Source organism: Pantherophis guttatus, chromosome 3 (assembly GCF_059756535.1).
Source record: "Pantherophis guttatus breed Tessera chromosome 3, ASM5975653v1, whole genome shotgun sequence".
NCBI lineage: Eukaryota > Metazoa > Chordata > Lepidosauria > Squamata > Colubridae > Pantherophis > Pantherophis guttatus.
Window position 1 is genome coordinate 273634 of NC_142065.1, and position 17719 is coordinate 291352.

At 56.3% G+C, this 17719-nt stretch overlaps 1 protein-coding gene across 1 annotated transcript in view; it reads left to right on the forward strand.

The window, feature by feature from the left end:
* The first annotated feature begins 11256 nt into the window (after window positions 1-11256).
* CDH22 (cadherin 22) overlaps window positions 11257-17719 on the forward strand; it is a 70342-nt gene continuing 63879 nt past the window's right edge. The window contains exon 1 of the mRNA XM_034424145.3: window positions 11257-12084. The gene's annotated coding sequence lies outside the window, so the exon portion shown is untranslated. The remainder of the gene's footprint in view (window positions 12085-17719) is intronic.

Consider the following 17719-nt stretch of genomic DNA (forward strand, 5'->3'; position numbering starts at 1 on the left):
CTGCTGTGAGAGCCCTTCCCCTTCCAAATGTTAATTTTCCAGAGACCTTTATGTAAAGCTTGCTGCTTTGCATTGTCCACAGGCTACACAGATTTCATCTTGTTGAGAGCTGGCTCTCCTGGCCTTTGGCACCCAGCTATCAATTCATGCCCTGGGTACCATGAAAAACACGGGCCCAGATTGACTCCCAATTACTCAGCTGCTCGGGGCATTAACCCCTGCTGGGCAGGGGGATGGGAAGTGCCAAGGAAGGAAGGGGAACCACTGCAGCTACACAACCCCTTTCTTTGCAGCTTGGCAGACACACCGTGGCCTCTTTTCTGGGAGGGGGGAAGGGGGGCTTTTGAGCCCGGGCCATCTCTTGCCAAGGGAGGATATGCTCCAGCTGCCACCCAGGCAGCCGCCTCTGACCAGGGGGCCTGGGGTGGGGGCACAGCAAGGGCTGCTCCAGCTCAAGGCTGGGGGGCTGGGGGAGGCCCCCATGGGCCCAAGAAAGGGGAGCAGGCTGAGGCCAGGTGATGCCTGGGAGCCTCTCCATGGTACCCCCTTGTCCTCTGCAGTTGGGGGGGGGGGTTTCCTTAGGTAGCCTTTTTGAGCTGGAAGAGTCAAAGGGTTGACCACCAGGCACTTTGTGACCCTGGGGGCAGCCGGTCATTGTGCTTGAGCCCACCAGGTGCCTGGCATCTGGTTCTGCCCGTTGGACGGCCAGGTCTTACGGAACGTTTGTGGCTCTCAAGGGGAGAAGCCCTGCTGGGGGGCCTCTCCTGATCAGGGTCCCAGAGTCTCTTCCACGGATGGAGGCCCCAAGCTGGGGGGAGGGAAGAGGGTCCCTGAACGGAGGAGGCAGGATGAGTGGCCGAAGAGCCTCTGGCCCAGAGTGCCCCACTGTGTCAGACCTAGAGGCCATGTTTTACCTTTGCCACACCCTGACACACTGCTTGACAGGCCTTCGGTCAAAAGCACCTGGCCCATAACTCGGGGGCTGGCAGGGAGGTGTCTGTGACTGCCATAGAGTGAGCAAGCGGAGGCAGGTTTGTCATGTCGCTCCAGAGCATCCATGGCTGCCTAGCAGTGCTGGCAACAGGCAAATGGAGCTGCTGGCGCCAGCTGTGGAAGGGAGGCTGCCTGCCTGGATGCCCCCTCCATGGGTGCCCCTTCCACGGCCTGTCATCCCCCCTTCAAGACTGGACACCCCATGGCCTGTGCCTGAGAGGAGCCTGGCCCCCAAGTCTGAGGGAGAAACAGCAGACCTTTGCAAAGTCCCCCCCCCGCCCACCCTTTGACAATGCGAACCACAAGTCCTTCAGGCAAAGCAAAAGGCGTTTACTAAGGGGCGCATGTGTGTCTGTGTGTGAAGTGTGTGTGTTGGATATTTGTTAGAAGCGACATGAAGCAACCAACCACACAATAGACGTGGCAAATTCGTGGGTTACGTCCCTCCCTTTCTTAAGGCTTGCAAGCACGTTCAGGGGCTCAGGATGGGCTCCCCCATTGTTCAGCTGCTGAAAAGGCTCTGTTCTCCGTGCTGGACTTGAAAGGAAATGGCCTTGGCTGAAAAACTGGAAAGTTATAAAAGAGGCCTAGATTCCAGGCTAAAATGCTAATATCACCTTTTAAAAATGCTAATAACAAAGCCTAAAATTCCCCGCAGCAGAAGCACAAGGGTGGGCAGGAAGCAGCGAGTGGGTCCCCTCCCCCCACAGCCCTCCCCTTCGGTGGAGGTATTTCTAAGAAAACATCCTGCTTGGAAGGACGTTGAAGCCGGAAAGATTTAGCATCTGCTCTCAGCCTGGGGTTTAAGTTGGAAAGTGGAAGCAGCATCAGTTTCCTGGGAGTAAAATTTAGCCTGTGATGAGGCCCTCTATTCTCTATGGAAAATCAGCTTAGAACTGGGCTGTTTAATTTCTTTTCTTTTTTGCCTCTGCTGTTGATATTTAATATCAGGAATTGTATTTACAGTTTGTGCTCTGTACGTCATCTCAGCAAATTGTGTTTTACACAAATTGGCATCTCTTTCCATCAGAGTCAATTCTGCACTAATAGTAGATCTATCGTCTCAAGTCTGCCAAGATCCTTTTCTTCGCCTTCATCATTTTGCAGGCGCTTCCTCTGTTTTCAACGGCTTTATGTTCTTATCTGCTTTGCCACAGAATGTTTTATGTAGGATTACTTAAAGAAACAAAAGGAATATTTTCACTCTTTCCCCCCATTTTAAAAAAGCCTCTTTTAATTTTATCACTTGGAGATGGATCTCCTTCCAAAGAAGGGGAGATTTTGCCTCACGTTGTTGCAGGGCCCGGAGCCGAGGCGTATTTCTTGCTCATTTGTTTATTTCATGCTCATCAGGCTGTTTTCTGTTCCTTTGCCAGAAGTGGGACCCTTCCCATCTTTCAGACAGAGGGGGCACCCCAAAGAATAAGAATAAGAATAATTTTATTTCTATACCGCCCTTCTCCCAAAGGACTAAGGGTGGTGTACAGCCTATTAAAAGCACAAGACAAACATCAATTAAAATAATTTAAAATTATTAAATAATTCGGCTCAATTTAAAACCCCAGAAATTTAAAACACCCAATTTAAAATTATTATGTTGATAGCCCGGCCTGGCGGAACAGCAGGGTCTTCAATGCGCAACGAAATACCCGGAGGTCGGAGATCTTAGGTATTTCCGGGGGCAGTTCATTCCACAGGGCAGGGGCTCCCACAGAGAAGACCCTCCCCCTGGGTGTCGCCAGCCGACATAACTTGGCCGATGGCACCCTGAGGAGACCCTCTCTGTGGGAGCGGACTGGCCGGTGGGAGGCTATTGGTGGCAGAAGACGGTCTCGAAGGTACCCGGGTCCTATGCCATGGAGCGCTTTAAAGGTGGTGACCAACACCTTGAATCGCACCCGGAAGACCACTGGGAGCCAGTGCAGCTCGCGCAGGAGGGGGGTCACGTGGGCACAATGAGTTGCGCCCATAACCACCCGCGCGGCCGCATTCTGGACCAGTTGGAGCCTCCGAGTGCTCTTCAAGGGGAGCCCCATGTAGAGACCGGCTGGGGCAGCAGGAACGGCCCCACAGCCACCCAAGGCGGGAAGAGCAGGGAGGAAGCAGATGGGGGGGGGGCTCCAGGAGAGATGGCCATAGCCTGCCCTGAGGGGGCCTTTGCCCACCCGTCCTTCCAACAGCCAGGCCAGGGGTGGAAAGCATGAACTCCCAATCTCTGGTCCCTCTCTCTGGGCAGCCTGGCTGTGGGCGAGAGGGCTGAGGCTGGCAGAGTCTCAGATGCTGCCCTTACCCGTTGCTGGGCTCTCGCGGGGAGGGGGACTCCCAAACCCAAAAAATTTTCCTGCAGTCTGCAGAGTCAATGCTTTTCCTCTGGAGCAGCCTGGCTGTCAATGGCCGGCAGAGAGAAGAGAAGGGAATGCCTGGGAATCCCTTGCAAACTGGCATGTAAGGAAAAAGAAAGAAAGAAAGAATGAATGAATGGGGGGAAAGGAAAGGTAAAGTAAGGAACAGGGCAGAAGGGGTTTTCTTCTGGGTTTGGCAGGAGATGCTGCTGGAGAGGGAAGCAACCAAGTGGGATGTGGAGCCAGAGCTGGAGGGAAGGAGGAAGGACCGCAGGAGAGACCTACGAGGGAGGAAGGAAGGAAGGAAGGAAGGAAGGAAGGAAGGAAGGAAGGAAGGAAGGAAGGAAGGAAAGGGCAGCCTGGCCTAGATGGCACAGTACAGTCCTGGCGGTCCAGTCCGAGTGGCTAGGCCAGAGGGTGCCAGGGAGGACAGCTGCTCACCTGCCTCAGGGGTGCTGAAGACAAGGCAGTGTGGGAGCAGCCAGGTGCTTCGCTCTCGGAAGTAAAATCTAAGTCATTCAGTTAAATTCTGTTACTATACGGAGTAGTTATGCTTAATCACGCACAGGATTAAATCCAGGGCATCCCCTGATCCCTAGGGAGGGCAGAACCCTCCCCCCCCAAGCCCTAGCCAGGATAGTCTCCCATCATTCTCAGGCCGCCATTAATCAAACTCCAGCCCCCTGGAGGGGGGACAGTTGCCTGGCTGCCTCTCAATCTCTGGGGACCCCATCTGCTTCCTCATTACATTTCTCCAGGCCCCCCTCACCTCAGGGGCTCCGTCCCAATCAGCTGGTCTCTAGAGAAGGAACCACCTATGGGACGGGGGCCCTGTGGGGGAGCCTCTTGGGCAGCCGCTGGGGCCAGGGGAAAGCGACTGCGCTCGGAATTCCCGCTCGGCCATTGAGGGGGGCTGCCCCAGCAAGACTTCCCATCTGACTTGGCTTTGGGGCTGCTCCCTCCAGATCATGCTGTGCCCCAGAGGGCGACATGGGTAAATCTGAGAGTGATGGGACAGACTCCTTCCCAAGCCAAGAAGGGGACCAGAACCCACAGCAGCCAGGGAGCCGCTCTGCTCTTATTTGGAAGTGGGGAAGGGCTGAACCTCCCCAGCCGCCTTGTGGCTTGTCTTCCCTCAAGAGATCCCTGCCTCAATGCCTCTCCAGGATCCAACTTTCTGAAGGGCCAACAAGCCTCACAGCATCCCAACAAATCCCTGGTTTAATGATCCGACAGGCAAAACGCTTCTGCTGAATGGCAGGTGGCCATCTCTGGGCATCCCTTGTGGGGGGGGGAACAGGGGTCTCAGAGCTGGGCCTGGGCCTGGGAAGAAGGTTGGGCCCCAGGACCTCACAGGCTGCTCCCATCCTTCCTCCAGAGCAGAGAGTGGAAGAAGGTCTCTTGGCTGGTGCCCCCCCCACCCATTCCTGTCACTTAACATCCACAACTCTTCACACTTTAGCCCTTCCACAATTTAGGTTGCTAAGGCCACATCTGGACTAGGGTGGCCATCTCTCTGGGCATCCCATTTTAGGCAGGATCTTCCTTAGCCAGCTGGGGCCAGTCCAGAAGTCCTCCGCCTGGGTAGGTTGACCCCAGGGAAGAGACAAGCCTTTGCTTCAGAAGGGCTGCCCTGCAGGCAGGGTTTCTATGAGAAAGCAGTGGACTTCTGTTCCAGATCAGGAAAACCTGGCCGATGGAACGGAGAACATACAACAAGGCTAGAAAATATTGGGCTCCAGTGTAGATTTTGACGCAGAGTTTAAAAGTGATGAAGCACCAGGCCTTTCTGGACCTTAATGACAAACCAATGTTTATGGAATTTTGTTTTTATATATGATAATGGCAGCAAAAATTTTATATGTTCAATGATGGAAGGACTTACAAATAGCTACAATGGAAGAATGGAGGACATGGAAGATCCTGGAATCTGGGGTGATTGGTGGATCTGGTGACCTTTGCAGCACTGATGAACGGAAAGACTTTTGACAAATTTTATTTCCACCCGGAAACCATTTTTTTTTCCTTTGCAAGAAACTGAAAATGAAAAGTTGATTTTGGGATTTGAGGATTAGAATAATGTGGGATTATGGAAATAATGCAGACAAATGTTAATCTTAAAGAGTAAGAATTTGCTATATTTTTTTACTCATATCTGTACCAAAGAAATTCGGAAAAAATCATTCTTTTTCAATTCTTTTTTCTTTTTCTCTCTCTCTCTTTTGCTTTCACTTTTTCTTTCCCAAGCTTTTTCTTTTTTCATTTTTTCAATCTTTTAACATTAACATTAAGAATGTTTGTAAAAAATAAACATATTTTAAATATATGATTATAAAATCTACATATAAATATATTGAAAGATATCTCTCTGTATAATATATAGATTAAAAAAAGAAAAACCTGGAAGGGGGGGGGCTCTCCTTCCCTGGTGGTGCTGAAGGAGAATCCGCGTTGCCAAGAGCCGCCTTGGAGCCTTGGCCCCAGGATGGCCGTGATCCATTCAACCCTAGTGGTTTTATTCTTTTTTTTTCCTGACATCATCCTCTTCTTCCTTTATTACAATTTAGTAGTGTGTACCATGCAATTATAATCACCGTCTGGATTCTACTTTCATGAGCAGCCAGAACAAGAGAACACCAGTTCATACATTCTGACATACGGTTTAGTCTTTCCTTTTAATAATTAAACCTCCACCTGAACGACTTCATCAACTCCGCAAAAACTTGGGCCACATTTCTTCCCACCTGTTCTGCCCGAGCCCTTTCTCTCACTTTTACACACTCTCTGGGGTTTTTTCTTTCCCTTAATTCATGCCCCTGACCACAGATTGCATTCCACGTTGCAATGTTCCATCTGCTGGGCTCGTAAACAGATGCACCCGGGAACGCCGAGCTCTGCCTCCCAAGTTGCCCATGAGAACGGGATTGGCCCTTTTGACAGCAGGCACATCACTGACCCTTTAAACTGCCTTCAGAGGGCAGGGAGGGACTGTGCCAGACCAAAGCTTAGAGGAGTCTGGCCGGGTAGGCCAAGGGGAATAAGAAGCAGTTGGCAGGGAGCTACAAAATCAGAGTCCAGGAGGTTTCCCAAGCAGAGAGGTAAACCTGGGAAGGGGGTCTGCCCTCTTTGCATCTGACCCACAGAGAGAAGGAGGGAAAGGCCCAATGGGACTGGGGAAAGGCAGGGTGGAGGCCTTTCAGATGGGTCAAGGCACAGCAAGAGGGACCTGCGAAGGCAGAAGAATCCCGTCCTGGAGAGGCCAGAAAATGGTCCATAACAGCTTGTCAAGCAGAGTGGTGATGGATGCCTAGACAAGCAGGTGAGCAGGGCAGGACCTAGCAGCGTAGAGGGGGGGGGGGAGTCAAGAACAAGTTCCATCAGAGGAACTGTGTTCTCCTCCTCCATGGCTGAGATTCAGCCCCATTAGGGGGACCAGACAGGAAACCCAACGCCAAAGGGAGGCTACAAGTGCTTGGGCTAAGATTAGTTATAATAAGAGAGGCTTGAAGTCTAATTGCACTGGACTCCTCCTCCTCCTCCTCCGCCTCGTAGTTCAATGAATTAGGGAGGTGTCTGCCTGAGCCATGTCTGCAGGGTATCACATTGTGGACTTGCAACGGCTCTGGCCCCTTTTGCCGGGGCTTTGAAAAGACCCCCAGGATGGAATGGAAAAAACACTGATCACCAGAGGAGGGAGGTTGGCCGATTCTTGGCTTGGGAGACAATTTAAGACAAGCAAAGGTCTTGCCTCTGGATACAAGAAACCAACTGATCTGTCCAGGATTGGGCCCAGGCTTTGTGACAGTGCACGTGAGAAGGATGCCAATCCAGGGGTGCCAATGGACCACCAGCCAAGCCTGAGCCAACCAGATGCTGCGTCTCAAAAGGCCAATGCAATCTGGGGCTGCATGGGGGATCGTGCTTCCATCGTGCTGATTGGGCTTGATGAGGTCCGAGTCCAGTTCTGGGCACCCCACTTTCAGGGGGCACAGAGAAGCTGGAGTGGGTTCCCAGGGGAGCTGCCTGCAGGGCGAGGAGAAGCCGCTCCTGCTGGGCAGGGTCAGCTTGCCAATGGGAAGAGTCCAGGGAGACCTTGCTGCATTCTGTAGGTAACTCGGCTGCCACGAGGAAGAGAAGGTGGCCCTCCCCTCTGCTGAAACTGGGCTGAAATTAAAATGAGGGGGCTCATGTGGAACCTTCGGAGGAAGAGGGCAGTGGAAGGGGTCAGGCCTGAGGCGGTTCTTGTTGTGGTTTCCTGCTCAGGGAGTCGTGCCAAACCCGACTCCATTTCCACAAGGGCTGCAGCTGGCCCCTCCCCCAGGTCACAGCTGGCTCTGAGCTCTGGCACGGCCTGGCAAGCCTTGCACAGCCAGGTGCTGGGTGGGTTCCACCCCTTGGAGACTCTGCCCTTGACACGCCGGTCAAGCCTGCTTTGCAGCACTTTCTCCCTTCGGGGGTTTCCAGAGGCGCCTGGGAGCCTCTGCCTTGGCCCACCCTGGCCTAGGGGCCGAAGGTCTGTGATCAGTGACCCAGACTGTGGAGTTGGGATCGTAGAAACACCAGGAGCATAGAAGAATTCAGAGGCAGATGTATAAATAAATGTCTTAAACGTATTTATTCATATGATAAATCATATTAACTATGTACAACAGATCAAGTCTCATGAGGAACAAACATGAAGAGAGAGAGATGGAGGGAGCGAAGTGGAAAAGGTTGGAGGGGGTTTTATACTCAGGGTAAGCCCCTCCTTTCCACATAAGGGTGGAGACACTCTCTGCCTCCACTGGTGTCTATATGACACATGTGCCAATGGCTTGCAAATACTTGACAGAGACCCTGGGGCACCTAGGGACCCTCCATGCTTCGGACAGGACAGCGGAGAGCAGCTGCTGCTGCTCCAGAGACCTCCCAGATGTCTTCTGGCCACCTGCCTGTCCGTTTCTTCGGCCTAAACTTGCTCTCCGTTCTGCATTTCAGGGCCCTCTTCACGCCAGCTCCAAATCAGCAGGAAGGGACGAGCCGCATCCCGTCCAGGCACATGGGGCATTTGGGGGGGGGTTGAGTCCGGGCGTGGCCAGCCAGCCTTTGGAAGCCGCGGGCCTGGGCTGAGCCACGCAGAAGCTCTTCAGCGCCCAGCCAGACCAGCGCACAGGAGCCGAGCCACGGAGAAAAGGCAGCTCCTTGCTGAGGCTGCTGCTGCCTGCTGGCAGTACAGCAGCCTGACCCGCCTGGCTCAGTTTGGGGCCACGCCATGCACCTCCTCCCAGCCGCCTGCCGCTCCGGTGCCTGGGCGGGAGGGCTACCGGTGGATTGGAGGCTCTACGGCAGGGCGCTGCCTTGGCCCCTTCGATCCTCCCTACCCGGTGGCGCCTTGTGACCTCCAAGCCGCAGCACAGGCACCAGCCAGTTGGCATTGGCACTGCAAGGGAGTGGACGTGGGCAAAGCTCCCCAGGCACTCTGCCCTCGATGCCTCACTGGGCTGCAGAAATGGGGTGCCTGGAATGTGAAAGTATATTCCATAAAAATAAAACAAAGAATGTAGAGCGCATTATCCTATGTTCATATTTGCCCTCCCCCTCCGCCAAGTCTGGGAATTGCAAGAAAACCAAAACTCAAGTCTTAAAATCGGCTTAATGTGTTTTATTTTTAAAGCACCTGGAAGTTCCAGAGGTGCCACTCTTGCTATATCCTCACAGCTGGTAGTTTCCTAAAAATGTTCCCCCAAGGCCCCAACCACAGAATCTAATAGGCTGGGCTTGAGGCAGATAAAGGCCCAGCAGGGGAAGGGAGGGAGGGGAGGAATTTCATATAGGTCCACAAAGGCAGTGAGGTCCCTGGGGTTGGAGTAGATAACAGAATAACAGAGTTGGAAGGGACCTTGTAGGTCATCTAGTCCAACCCCCTACCCAAGCAGGAGACCCTACAGCATTTCTGACCGATGGCAGTCCAGTCTCTTCTTGAAAGCCTCCAGTGATGAAGCGCCCACAACTACTGAAGGCAACTTCTGTCCCATCAGTTGATTGCTCTCACTGTCAGAAAATTTCTCCTCATTTCTAGGTTGAATCAGTTGATCAATTTTCCATCCATTATTCCTAGTGTGGCCTTCAGGTGCTTTAGAAAATAGTTTGACCCCCTCCTCTCCGTGGCAGCCCCTCAAATATTGGAAGACTGCTATCATGTCTCCCCTGTTCCTTCTCTTCTCGCATTAGATGAAAATCCTCCAAACCTTCCCCTGGCCTGAATGTGCCTTCCCTAGGGGTCTCTGTTGGGACCCCAGGCAGACAGCTCAAACAGCCCCACCACCCCACAGAGCTGCCTCTCTGGCTCCCGAATTGGCCAGGTGTGCTCAAAGTTGTGAGCAAAGGCCCAGGAGGGGCTCCCTGCCAGGTGCTGAGAGCCACCAGAGGACCACTAATTCTTCCGATGTAAGCAGAGGCCGTAGATCAAGAGATGACAGCATGACAGGCTTGGAGAGGAAAAGCTGCTTGGGGTGGGGGCTGCCTCTGGCAGAGGTGGCTGCTGCACAGACCAGCTCAGGAGGGTGGCAGGTGGAGAGGATGCAGGAATCCTCTGGGCTGTGTGGGACCCCTGCAGCATACCAGGACATCTTGGGGTGGGTAGAGGACTAAGCACTCCCCTTTGGCCGACTGAGCCCCTTTAGGAAGGGACAAAGAAGGGGCCTCTCTTGCTGCAGCCTCTGTGCGGCTCCTGGAGCAAAGCCTTGGAGCCAGACACGTCTGGGTGATCTCACGGATACGCTCCACAAAACCTTCCTCCAGCTGCCTTTCAGGCCACGGGAACCCATCCCCCCAGGCCCATCTCCCAGGAGCAGAAGCAGAGGCAGGTAGGAGTGCTGGCAGGTGCCTGGCATGTCTCCCTTTCTGAAGCTGCAAGACTGCAGCAGTGGCAGCACATTTTGCATAAAGTTCAATTAAATATTTGCTTTATAACTGCGCAACAAATTATTCATAAAGGCAGCAGAATCTAAGCACACATCTGCTCCACGGAGGCAGGAAATGGCTCGGTGCTCCAGGGAATTGAGGGGCGCAGGGGAGTCCTTCGTGCAGGGTCCCTGGGGATCTGCTGCAGCCAGGCGTGGCCAGTGCCCACCAGGAATACGGCAACTCTTGCTGCTACAACTGTTCTAGGCAACGCCAACCCTGGTTTGGAATTGATGAGGATTACCACGCTTCTGCTGTGCCAACCCTGCCCATGCGCAGAGTACTTTGTGGCCTAAGCCAAGCTTCCAGCCATCCCAGGGACCATCCAACCAAATCGCAGAGCAAGCCCCCTCAAAACACACTTCTGGATGTGCACCCTTAGCCGCCCCCACTACAGCCACCCCCACAAGCCTGTCAGTGTTCTGCTCTGCGTTGAATGGGACCTTTCATCCACCCAGGGACCCCTCCTCTCCTCTGCCCTCTCTTGTGGCCTTCTCCATCCGGGAGCCCTGGGCCTCCCCAGCAGGAAGCCAGAGAGGGGCAGAGGAGGAGATGGTTCACCTCAGGCCTGCAGGCAAGAGGAAAGCACCTGAGAAAAGTTGGGGGGGGGCTTCTGGCTGGGGAGGGCAAAGGGCCAAAGAAATGGGGGGGGCAGGAAGAGCCCAGCAAGGGTCCCCCAGGAGACTGGGCGGCTGTTGCCAGGAAGTGGGAGGAGGGGAAAGCGAAGGGAACCCTCAGTGGAGGAAGAAAGGCCGGAAGAGACCCCCGGGAGGGAATCAGAGCGCCCATTATGGGAGGCGAGCAAGGAAGAGCCCCCCCCACCCCCGCCCGCTCTCCGCTTGCCCTTCGCAAAAGCCGCCCAGGCTCGGCCGACCCGAGAGCCGAGCGGCCCGGCCCACGACCGGCCGTCCTCGCGAGGCCCGCAGGGGGCGCTGCGACACTGGAAGTGAGTTGACCTCTCGCCGATTTCCGACATCGCGCTACCCCTGCCGGGAGTGGAGCGAGCCGGGCCGCTCACACGTTACGCAGCTTAACTCCGCCGCCCGAGTCCCGCGTGGCTCGCCTGCCAGGCACCGCCCGCCTTCCCCGCCGCCCGCCGCCGCCGCCCTCTCCCGACACGCGCCCCGCCCGAGACCCGGCGCCGGCGGCTCGCCCCGTCCTGGCGGAGAGCTACGGGCGAGCCTCCTCGGCGGCGCTCCCGAGGGCGAGGGGCGATTTGAGGACTGCCGTCCGGCGAAGCAGCCCCGCTCCCCGCCATCTGCACGGGAGCCGCGGCGGGCCGGCGCCGAGCGCTCTCCTTAGCTTCAGACGGGCGGACCCGAAGGGAGCTCCGCGGACTCCGCCGGCCACCGCCCGAGGGAGACAAAGCGCCGCGGCTGGAAGGTCGCCGCGGCCGCCAGAGGGGGGTAGCGAGCGCCGGGAGTCCTCGGAGTGGGGGCCCTCCGGCGGCGGCGGCGGCGGCGGCGGCGGGGAAAGCCCGGTCTGGGCTCGCGCACGTGAGCAGGCGAGGAGGACCCTGCCGCGCCGGCCCATCCCCGCGGCTGTTCGCCGGGGCTACCGAACGCGGCCGCCGCCCGCCAGACTTCCCTCGCCGGGGCCGCGGGCGAGGCTCTGCTCCGCCGGCTCGCTCACCGCCTCGGCCCGGTGCCCGGCGCGCTCCAGCCACGGCTCTCCTCGCGCCGACTAGGGTGGGCGCGGCCGCCCGCGCAGGCGCCGCCGCTTCGCTCCCGGGGCTCGGCGGGAAGCTCTGAACTGCCGGGAGATGCGCCTTTCCGCCGCGGGAGCCCCGCCGCCGCCTCCGATCCAGGTAAGAAGCTTTGTATCGCGCCGGCCGGGAGAGGCGCGCCCGCCCTGTCGGCCCGCCGAGGAGCCGCTCAACTTCGCAAACTTTGTCGCCGGCTTCCTCGCCGGGGCCGCCGCGGGCCGGTGGCTGCCGTGGGAGCGTCGGGTCGCCACTGCGCTGCGCCGGGAAGAGGCGTCTCACGCTCCCGGGCGGAGTGCCGGCGAGTTCCTGCTGGCCTCGCCTTGCATCCTCGTTTCGCCGGAGGCCGCTGGGCCAGCCTTCGGCTTCGGGCACTGGGAATTCGGGGCGGGCTCGACTGGGTCCGTGTCTTGCCGGGCTGCTGGGCTCGAGCCGGTCCCGGCACTGAAGCGCTTCGCGTGGGCGCCCAGGACTGCGGAGCCCGGAACCTCGTGTATAAAGGAATTCCTCTCTGGATCGAGGGGCGTCTCTTCTCAGCCTCCTCGCGGGAAGGCGAGCCCGCCTCCTGGCCATGGCCAGTCCACGGGCGAAATGGGTGTTAATTCTGCTGGGTGCCCAGGGGGCATCACTGCCAGGGTCCAAGAGGGCAGCGGGTGGCACCTCCGTTCTAGAGGGTCCCCTTGTCCCCTCCTTGCTGCCAACTGTCCTTCAATCAGCTCAGCCTGTAGCGGCCAGCAGTAGGGGGGGAAACCTTTTATTTTCCGGGCATTCTTTGGGTCCTGAGCCCCCTCCAAATGCCTTTCTGGGGCATCGGAGCTGCACCTCTGTTGCCCTTGGCTGATGCTCCCAACACCTGGGGAAGGGGCTTGCGGGGTTCCATCCATGTATGCACCTATGCAGTGCCCTCCTTTGCAGCTATGGGCTGCCTGGGAGTGGGTCTGCTTATCTTGAGGGAAAGGGAGTCTGAGTGGGGCAGACTTCCTGGCTGAAAGCTAGGCACCTGCCTACTCTGGCTGCATGTGCCCCCCCAAGTCCTTTCTGTTCTGGGTGGAAAAATGGGGGGGGGGGGGTTGAGTCTATTTGTTCATTCTGCTTGGGTCACAAAAGTCACTGTGGTGTCTCTTTTCTTAGCTGGTAGCAATGGTGGGGCAGGGCTTTGGCCGACAAGCTGTGGAGGGGGGCTTTCACACTTCACACAGATTTAGTGGCCCCAAAGGAAGAGGCTGACCAAGACTGCCCCAGAGAGAATCTCTGTGGGGAAGTCTCCTGGCCTGCACTGCAGGGTTGGTATTGGCCCTGGGACTTCCGTCTCTGCCCTCCTGGTGATGAATAGCCAAAATTCACAAGGGGAGACCAGGAGTTCCCTTTACAAGCCCCCTTTCAGCCCTAGAATTTTCAGGCCTTGGGGTGTGGTGGGGGGTTCCTGAGCTGTGTAAGGACCTCGGAGCAGTGGGAGGCCTGTGAGCCAGTGTGGGAGGGGGGGGATGGCTGTATGGACCAGGCTGCTCCTCCAGAAACGCCCCCTGGAAGCTCCTCTGGCTGCCACTTGTCCCGGAGTGTTGGTGCCTCTGGGGGGCAACTCCCAGTGTTTGGGCTCCCCCCCCAGGAGGAGTTGTGCTGCAGCCCTGGAAGCTGAATGCGCAGCTCATCTGCTGAGAAGCTGCAGCGCCCCCTTGGTTCATTTGGGCAGCGAGAGATCTGCTGCCCTTCCCAGATCGACCGCCTCCTTTGGGGTGAGCAGGAGGACCAGGGAAGGGGCGGTAGCTCTCTGTAGTGGGCTTCTTTTGGTGGTGGGTAACGTTGATCACTGGGGGGATGTGTGTGTCTCGGTTTGGGTTCTTCTCTTTCTCACTTTGGATGTCTGGACAAGGGCTCTGGCTGCCCAGGATTAATTTTGGGGGAGCTGAGCTCTTGCCCTGCTTGAGGCAGCTGTCAGTGCCCTCCCACCTGGATAGAATCTGCCTGAGACTGTGTGTGCATGTGTGTAAGCCAATCCTGTTTGCCAGTGACATTTGCTGGGAAGCAGCAGCAAGGGGAGTCTGCCTGAAACACCCAACCTCTGGGGGGGAGGAGGAAGAGGTAGGAGGCCATGCCAGGCTTGGGAGGGGGAAAATGAAATTCCCCCCCATCAAACCACCTGGCACCTGGAGGACCGAGACCCTGCAGATGGAGCAGGCATGGTGCTGAACATTAGTACCATCTTGGCCTGCAACTTCTACCCGAGATTACCCTTCCTAGGCCAGGCAAGAGTCTGGCCTGCCTGCTGGCTGCAGGATTTACTCATGGCTCTGCCTTCCTTGCAACTGTCTCCCCGGCTGTTGACACTGCAGCACGGGAGCAGCACGGTTGACAAACAGAGTGGGGGCCCAGGATGGGCAGGGGGGCTCTGAGAAAATCTTGATGCCTAGACACAGGACTGGATTTCTAGTTCCTGGGTAGCCAGGTGCCTGTGTCAGGAATCGGGGAGGGGGCTCCTCCTTATTCTCCACTGAGACAGGCGTCTCCTCTCTGGGGCTTTGGTCTTCTGGCTTGCAGGAGATGGGGAGCCGCTCTGCTATAGATGTTGTCTGCTCTGGGGGTCTCTTGACCTCTCATGCAACAGAGTTGCTGGTCTCTGAATGAACTTTTGAGAAGAGAAAAAGGCAGCTGAGCCAAAGATCCCCAGGCCTCCGTGTTTCACTCCTCCCACCCAAAAGCAGCAGGTTTGAGTGCCCGAGAACTGCTGTGAAAAGCACCAAAAGGCCTGGGTTTCCCTCATTGGTGAAGAGGTGTTGTTGTTGTTGTTGTTGGGTATCACTTGAGGCTTGGTTAGAGGGCTGTTCTGGTGCCCCTTCCTCACTTTAGACTTCTTTTTGGTGTCCTTCTGCCACCTTTATTTTTTTAAAAAACACACTGAATAATGTGGTGTCCTTGGCAAACCTGGCCATAGCCATAAATTCACTGATGAAGATGATAGTAAGGAGTGCTTTCACTTCTAACCGTTTGTGGGGGATTTATACATTCCTCAGTGAGGTGGGTTTTTTTTTTTAATCTCATTTGACCTTTACTTAGTAACTGAACTTAGATAGCAAAGTTTGCTAGAAGTTTGAGAAATTTTCAAAAGTCTTTGGAAACAATTCTGTTCCAATAGTTAACAATCTCAAAAGCTCTAAAATGTGGAGGGGCAAGGATTATTATTTCTTTTTTTGAAACCCCTCTGATTATCCTTTGACATAGGTAAGCAAAGCCCACTCACCTCTTGCAGGCCAGGGTGAATGAGAATCGACCAGCAAAGCCTTTGCTCTGAGGCTTCTTTCCACCAGCTTAACAAGAACTATTTGGCCAGTTTGTTAAGGAACTGACCCGAACCCTAAGGCGTCAGGCTAGAACCAGAAGATGGTGAGTTCTAGTCCCACCTAGGCCAGAAAGCCAGCTGGATGAAATGGGGCCAGTCCCTCTCTCTCAGCCCTAGGAAGGAAGCAATGGAAAACCACTTTGGAAATCTTGCCAAGAAAACGGCAGGGACTGAATGGAGCCTCTCTATAAGTTGGCATTTTATTGGCTAATTTCCTGTTTTCTGGAAGGGAAGCTGGTTTTAAGGCCACAGCAACCTCTGAATTCTTTCTGAACCTCTGGATGCACTCAATCAGATTTTGGGTTGGCTGGGCTTTTCTGTCTGAAGTGCTGGATTAGATTGGGGTGGGTGGGTTATGAAATGAAACCCCTCCTTTCAAGCACCAGTTGGCTCCTTCACACAAGCATTTCTAGTTGCTGGGACTTGAGCCTTCCTGGAGGGTGCAGAGGGTACAGGTAGGATGGGGAGGGGGGGCTGGCCAGAGAAAATGTTCTGCAGGTCTTTCCAGCTGGGCTCTAGCCCCCCAGGACCGGCTGCTGAGCCTCCAACTCCGGGGCTTTTTTAATCATTCTATGTTATTGTTCCAGGAACTCTATAGAAATTTTTGCTGCATCCAGTAATTAGGAGGGGTGGGCTATCTGAGCTTTTTCTGTGGGCACCAATTCTTGGCCTTTGGGGCCATGGCATTTGCTTCTGTGTGCCACACTGGGTAGGACTTTCCCTGTTTCTTTTGCGTCAAAGCAGCACTGTTGACTCAAGCCCAGATTCCAGGAGACCCCCTGGGAATGTCTGTGCAGAGGTGTCCAGGAAGCCACGCCCACCACCTGTGCAGAGCGCCTGGGCTGCTGCCTCCCTGCCTCCGTCCATGGAGAAGTCAACTATCAGAAGGGTCTAAAATGCCATTTCCGCAGGCACTCAGCTGGGCGGCTCCCAGGGGCCATAGAACCCAGTGCCCGCTCTGTGCAGGCATCCAAACTGAAGTCTTGGGGGATGGGCAACCACCCAGAATGGGTTTGCCTTTGCCCAGTTCCCCCTAACTGGGTCCCCCAAAGAGCTGCCTTACCCAGAACGGGACACTCCTTGCCAAAGTGGAATAAGCTTCCTGAAATTTGGGGTCAACTCAGGGAATCGGCCTATTTGTCCCAGGGCAGGAGCCATCACAGAGAGCAGAGGCCTGCATAAGGCGTGTGGCTTGAATATAGGAGACCTCTGGCCCTCCTGGGGTTCAGAGATCAGAACCGGCTGAAGGTTAATTTGGAGGGGGGGAGAGAAATGGGCTTCCTTTGGGGCTTTGGTGGAGCCTGCCAGATTGCCCCCCCCTTCTCCACTGAGCTGTGCCCGGAGTTGGCTCCGTGGCGTCCCAGGTGCTGCGTCTGTGGGGACGGGCTGGGCCAGGGCGGAGGCCAGCAGCGCCGGGAATCGCCCCTCGGGGCCGGCCCTTTCGCTGCTGGAGGGAGCGGGAGGGAAGAGGCGACGAGGCGGCCTGCAGAGTAAAGGCGAGCGGCGCTGATCCGGCGCCAGGGCCAAAAGGGAGCGCGGAGCGGGCGGCGGTCCCGGGTTCTTCGGGGAGGGCGGCGTCTTCCCCCGCTGCGAACCCAACGCCCCCCCCCCGCCGCCGCCGGTGGAAGTCCCCGCGCCTCTTCCCCGAGATCGGGTCTTGACCGCCTCGCTCGCTCGCTCCCTCCCTCTCCGCAGCCGCCTGGCGCCGCTTCTCCGACGGGGTGTGCGCGCCTGCTCTGAAGCTGCTCCAGAGCTTCTCCTGCCCCCGGGGACTCAGCCGTGGGGCCTCCTTCAGGGTGCCCGCGGCTCTCGAGGGGCCCCGGGAGGAAGGAAGCCCTTCCGAGGGCCAAGCGGCTGCTCCTCTCCCCCTCCCCTCTTTCTGCGCGCTGCCCCCCCACCTCGGGCGCCCGCTCTCGGGGGAACCTGCTCCAGATCCTGTCCAATAATAACAGCGAACTAAATGGGGCCTGGTCAGGGAACTCCTCCCCTGCCTCCCCCACACAGGCAAAGGCTGCTCTGGGGCCCTCTCCAGCGTGCGTTGGCTTTGGGGCCCCGTCCTGCTTGTGCCCGGCTGCTGCCTTTCTCCTCTGGCTGGTTGCTGTTGGGCTTCAGTCTGGAACCGGCTGTACAATTAATGGGAGGCGACCGTCATTCATTCCCACTGCAGCACTCGGGGGAGCTGCCACTGTGGGGGGAGGAAGCGGAGGTTTTCTGCTGGGAACGAGTGTCACAGCACAGTGGACACAGAAATGAAAGGCTATTAATAATGATCCTGGAACTTCACTTCCATCAGCTGTTTATTTAAAGGTGCTCGTATTCAAAGCCACCTGATTTATGTGGGCAATAACAGGCGTAGGCCTGGGATCACTTTTTTAAGCAAGGCTAATGGGGTGAAACCATCACACT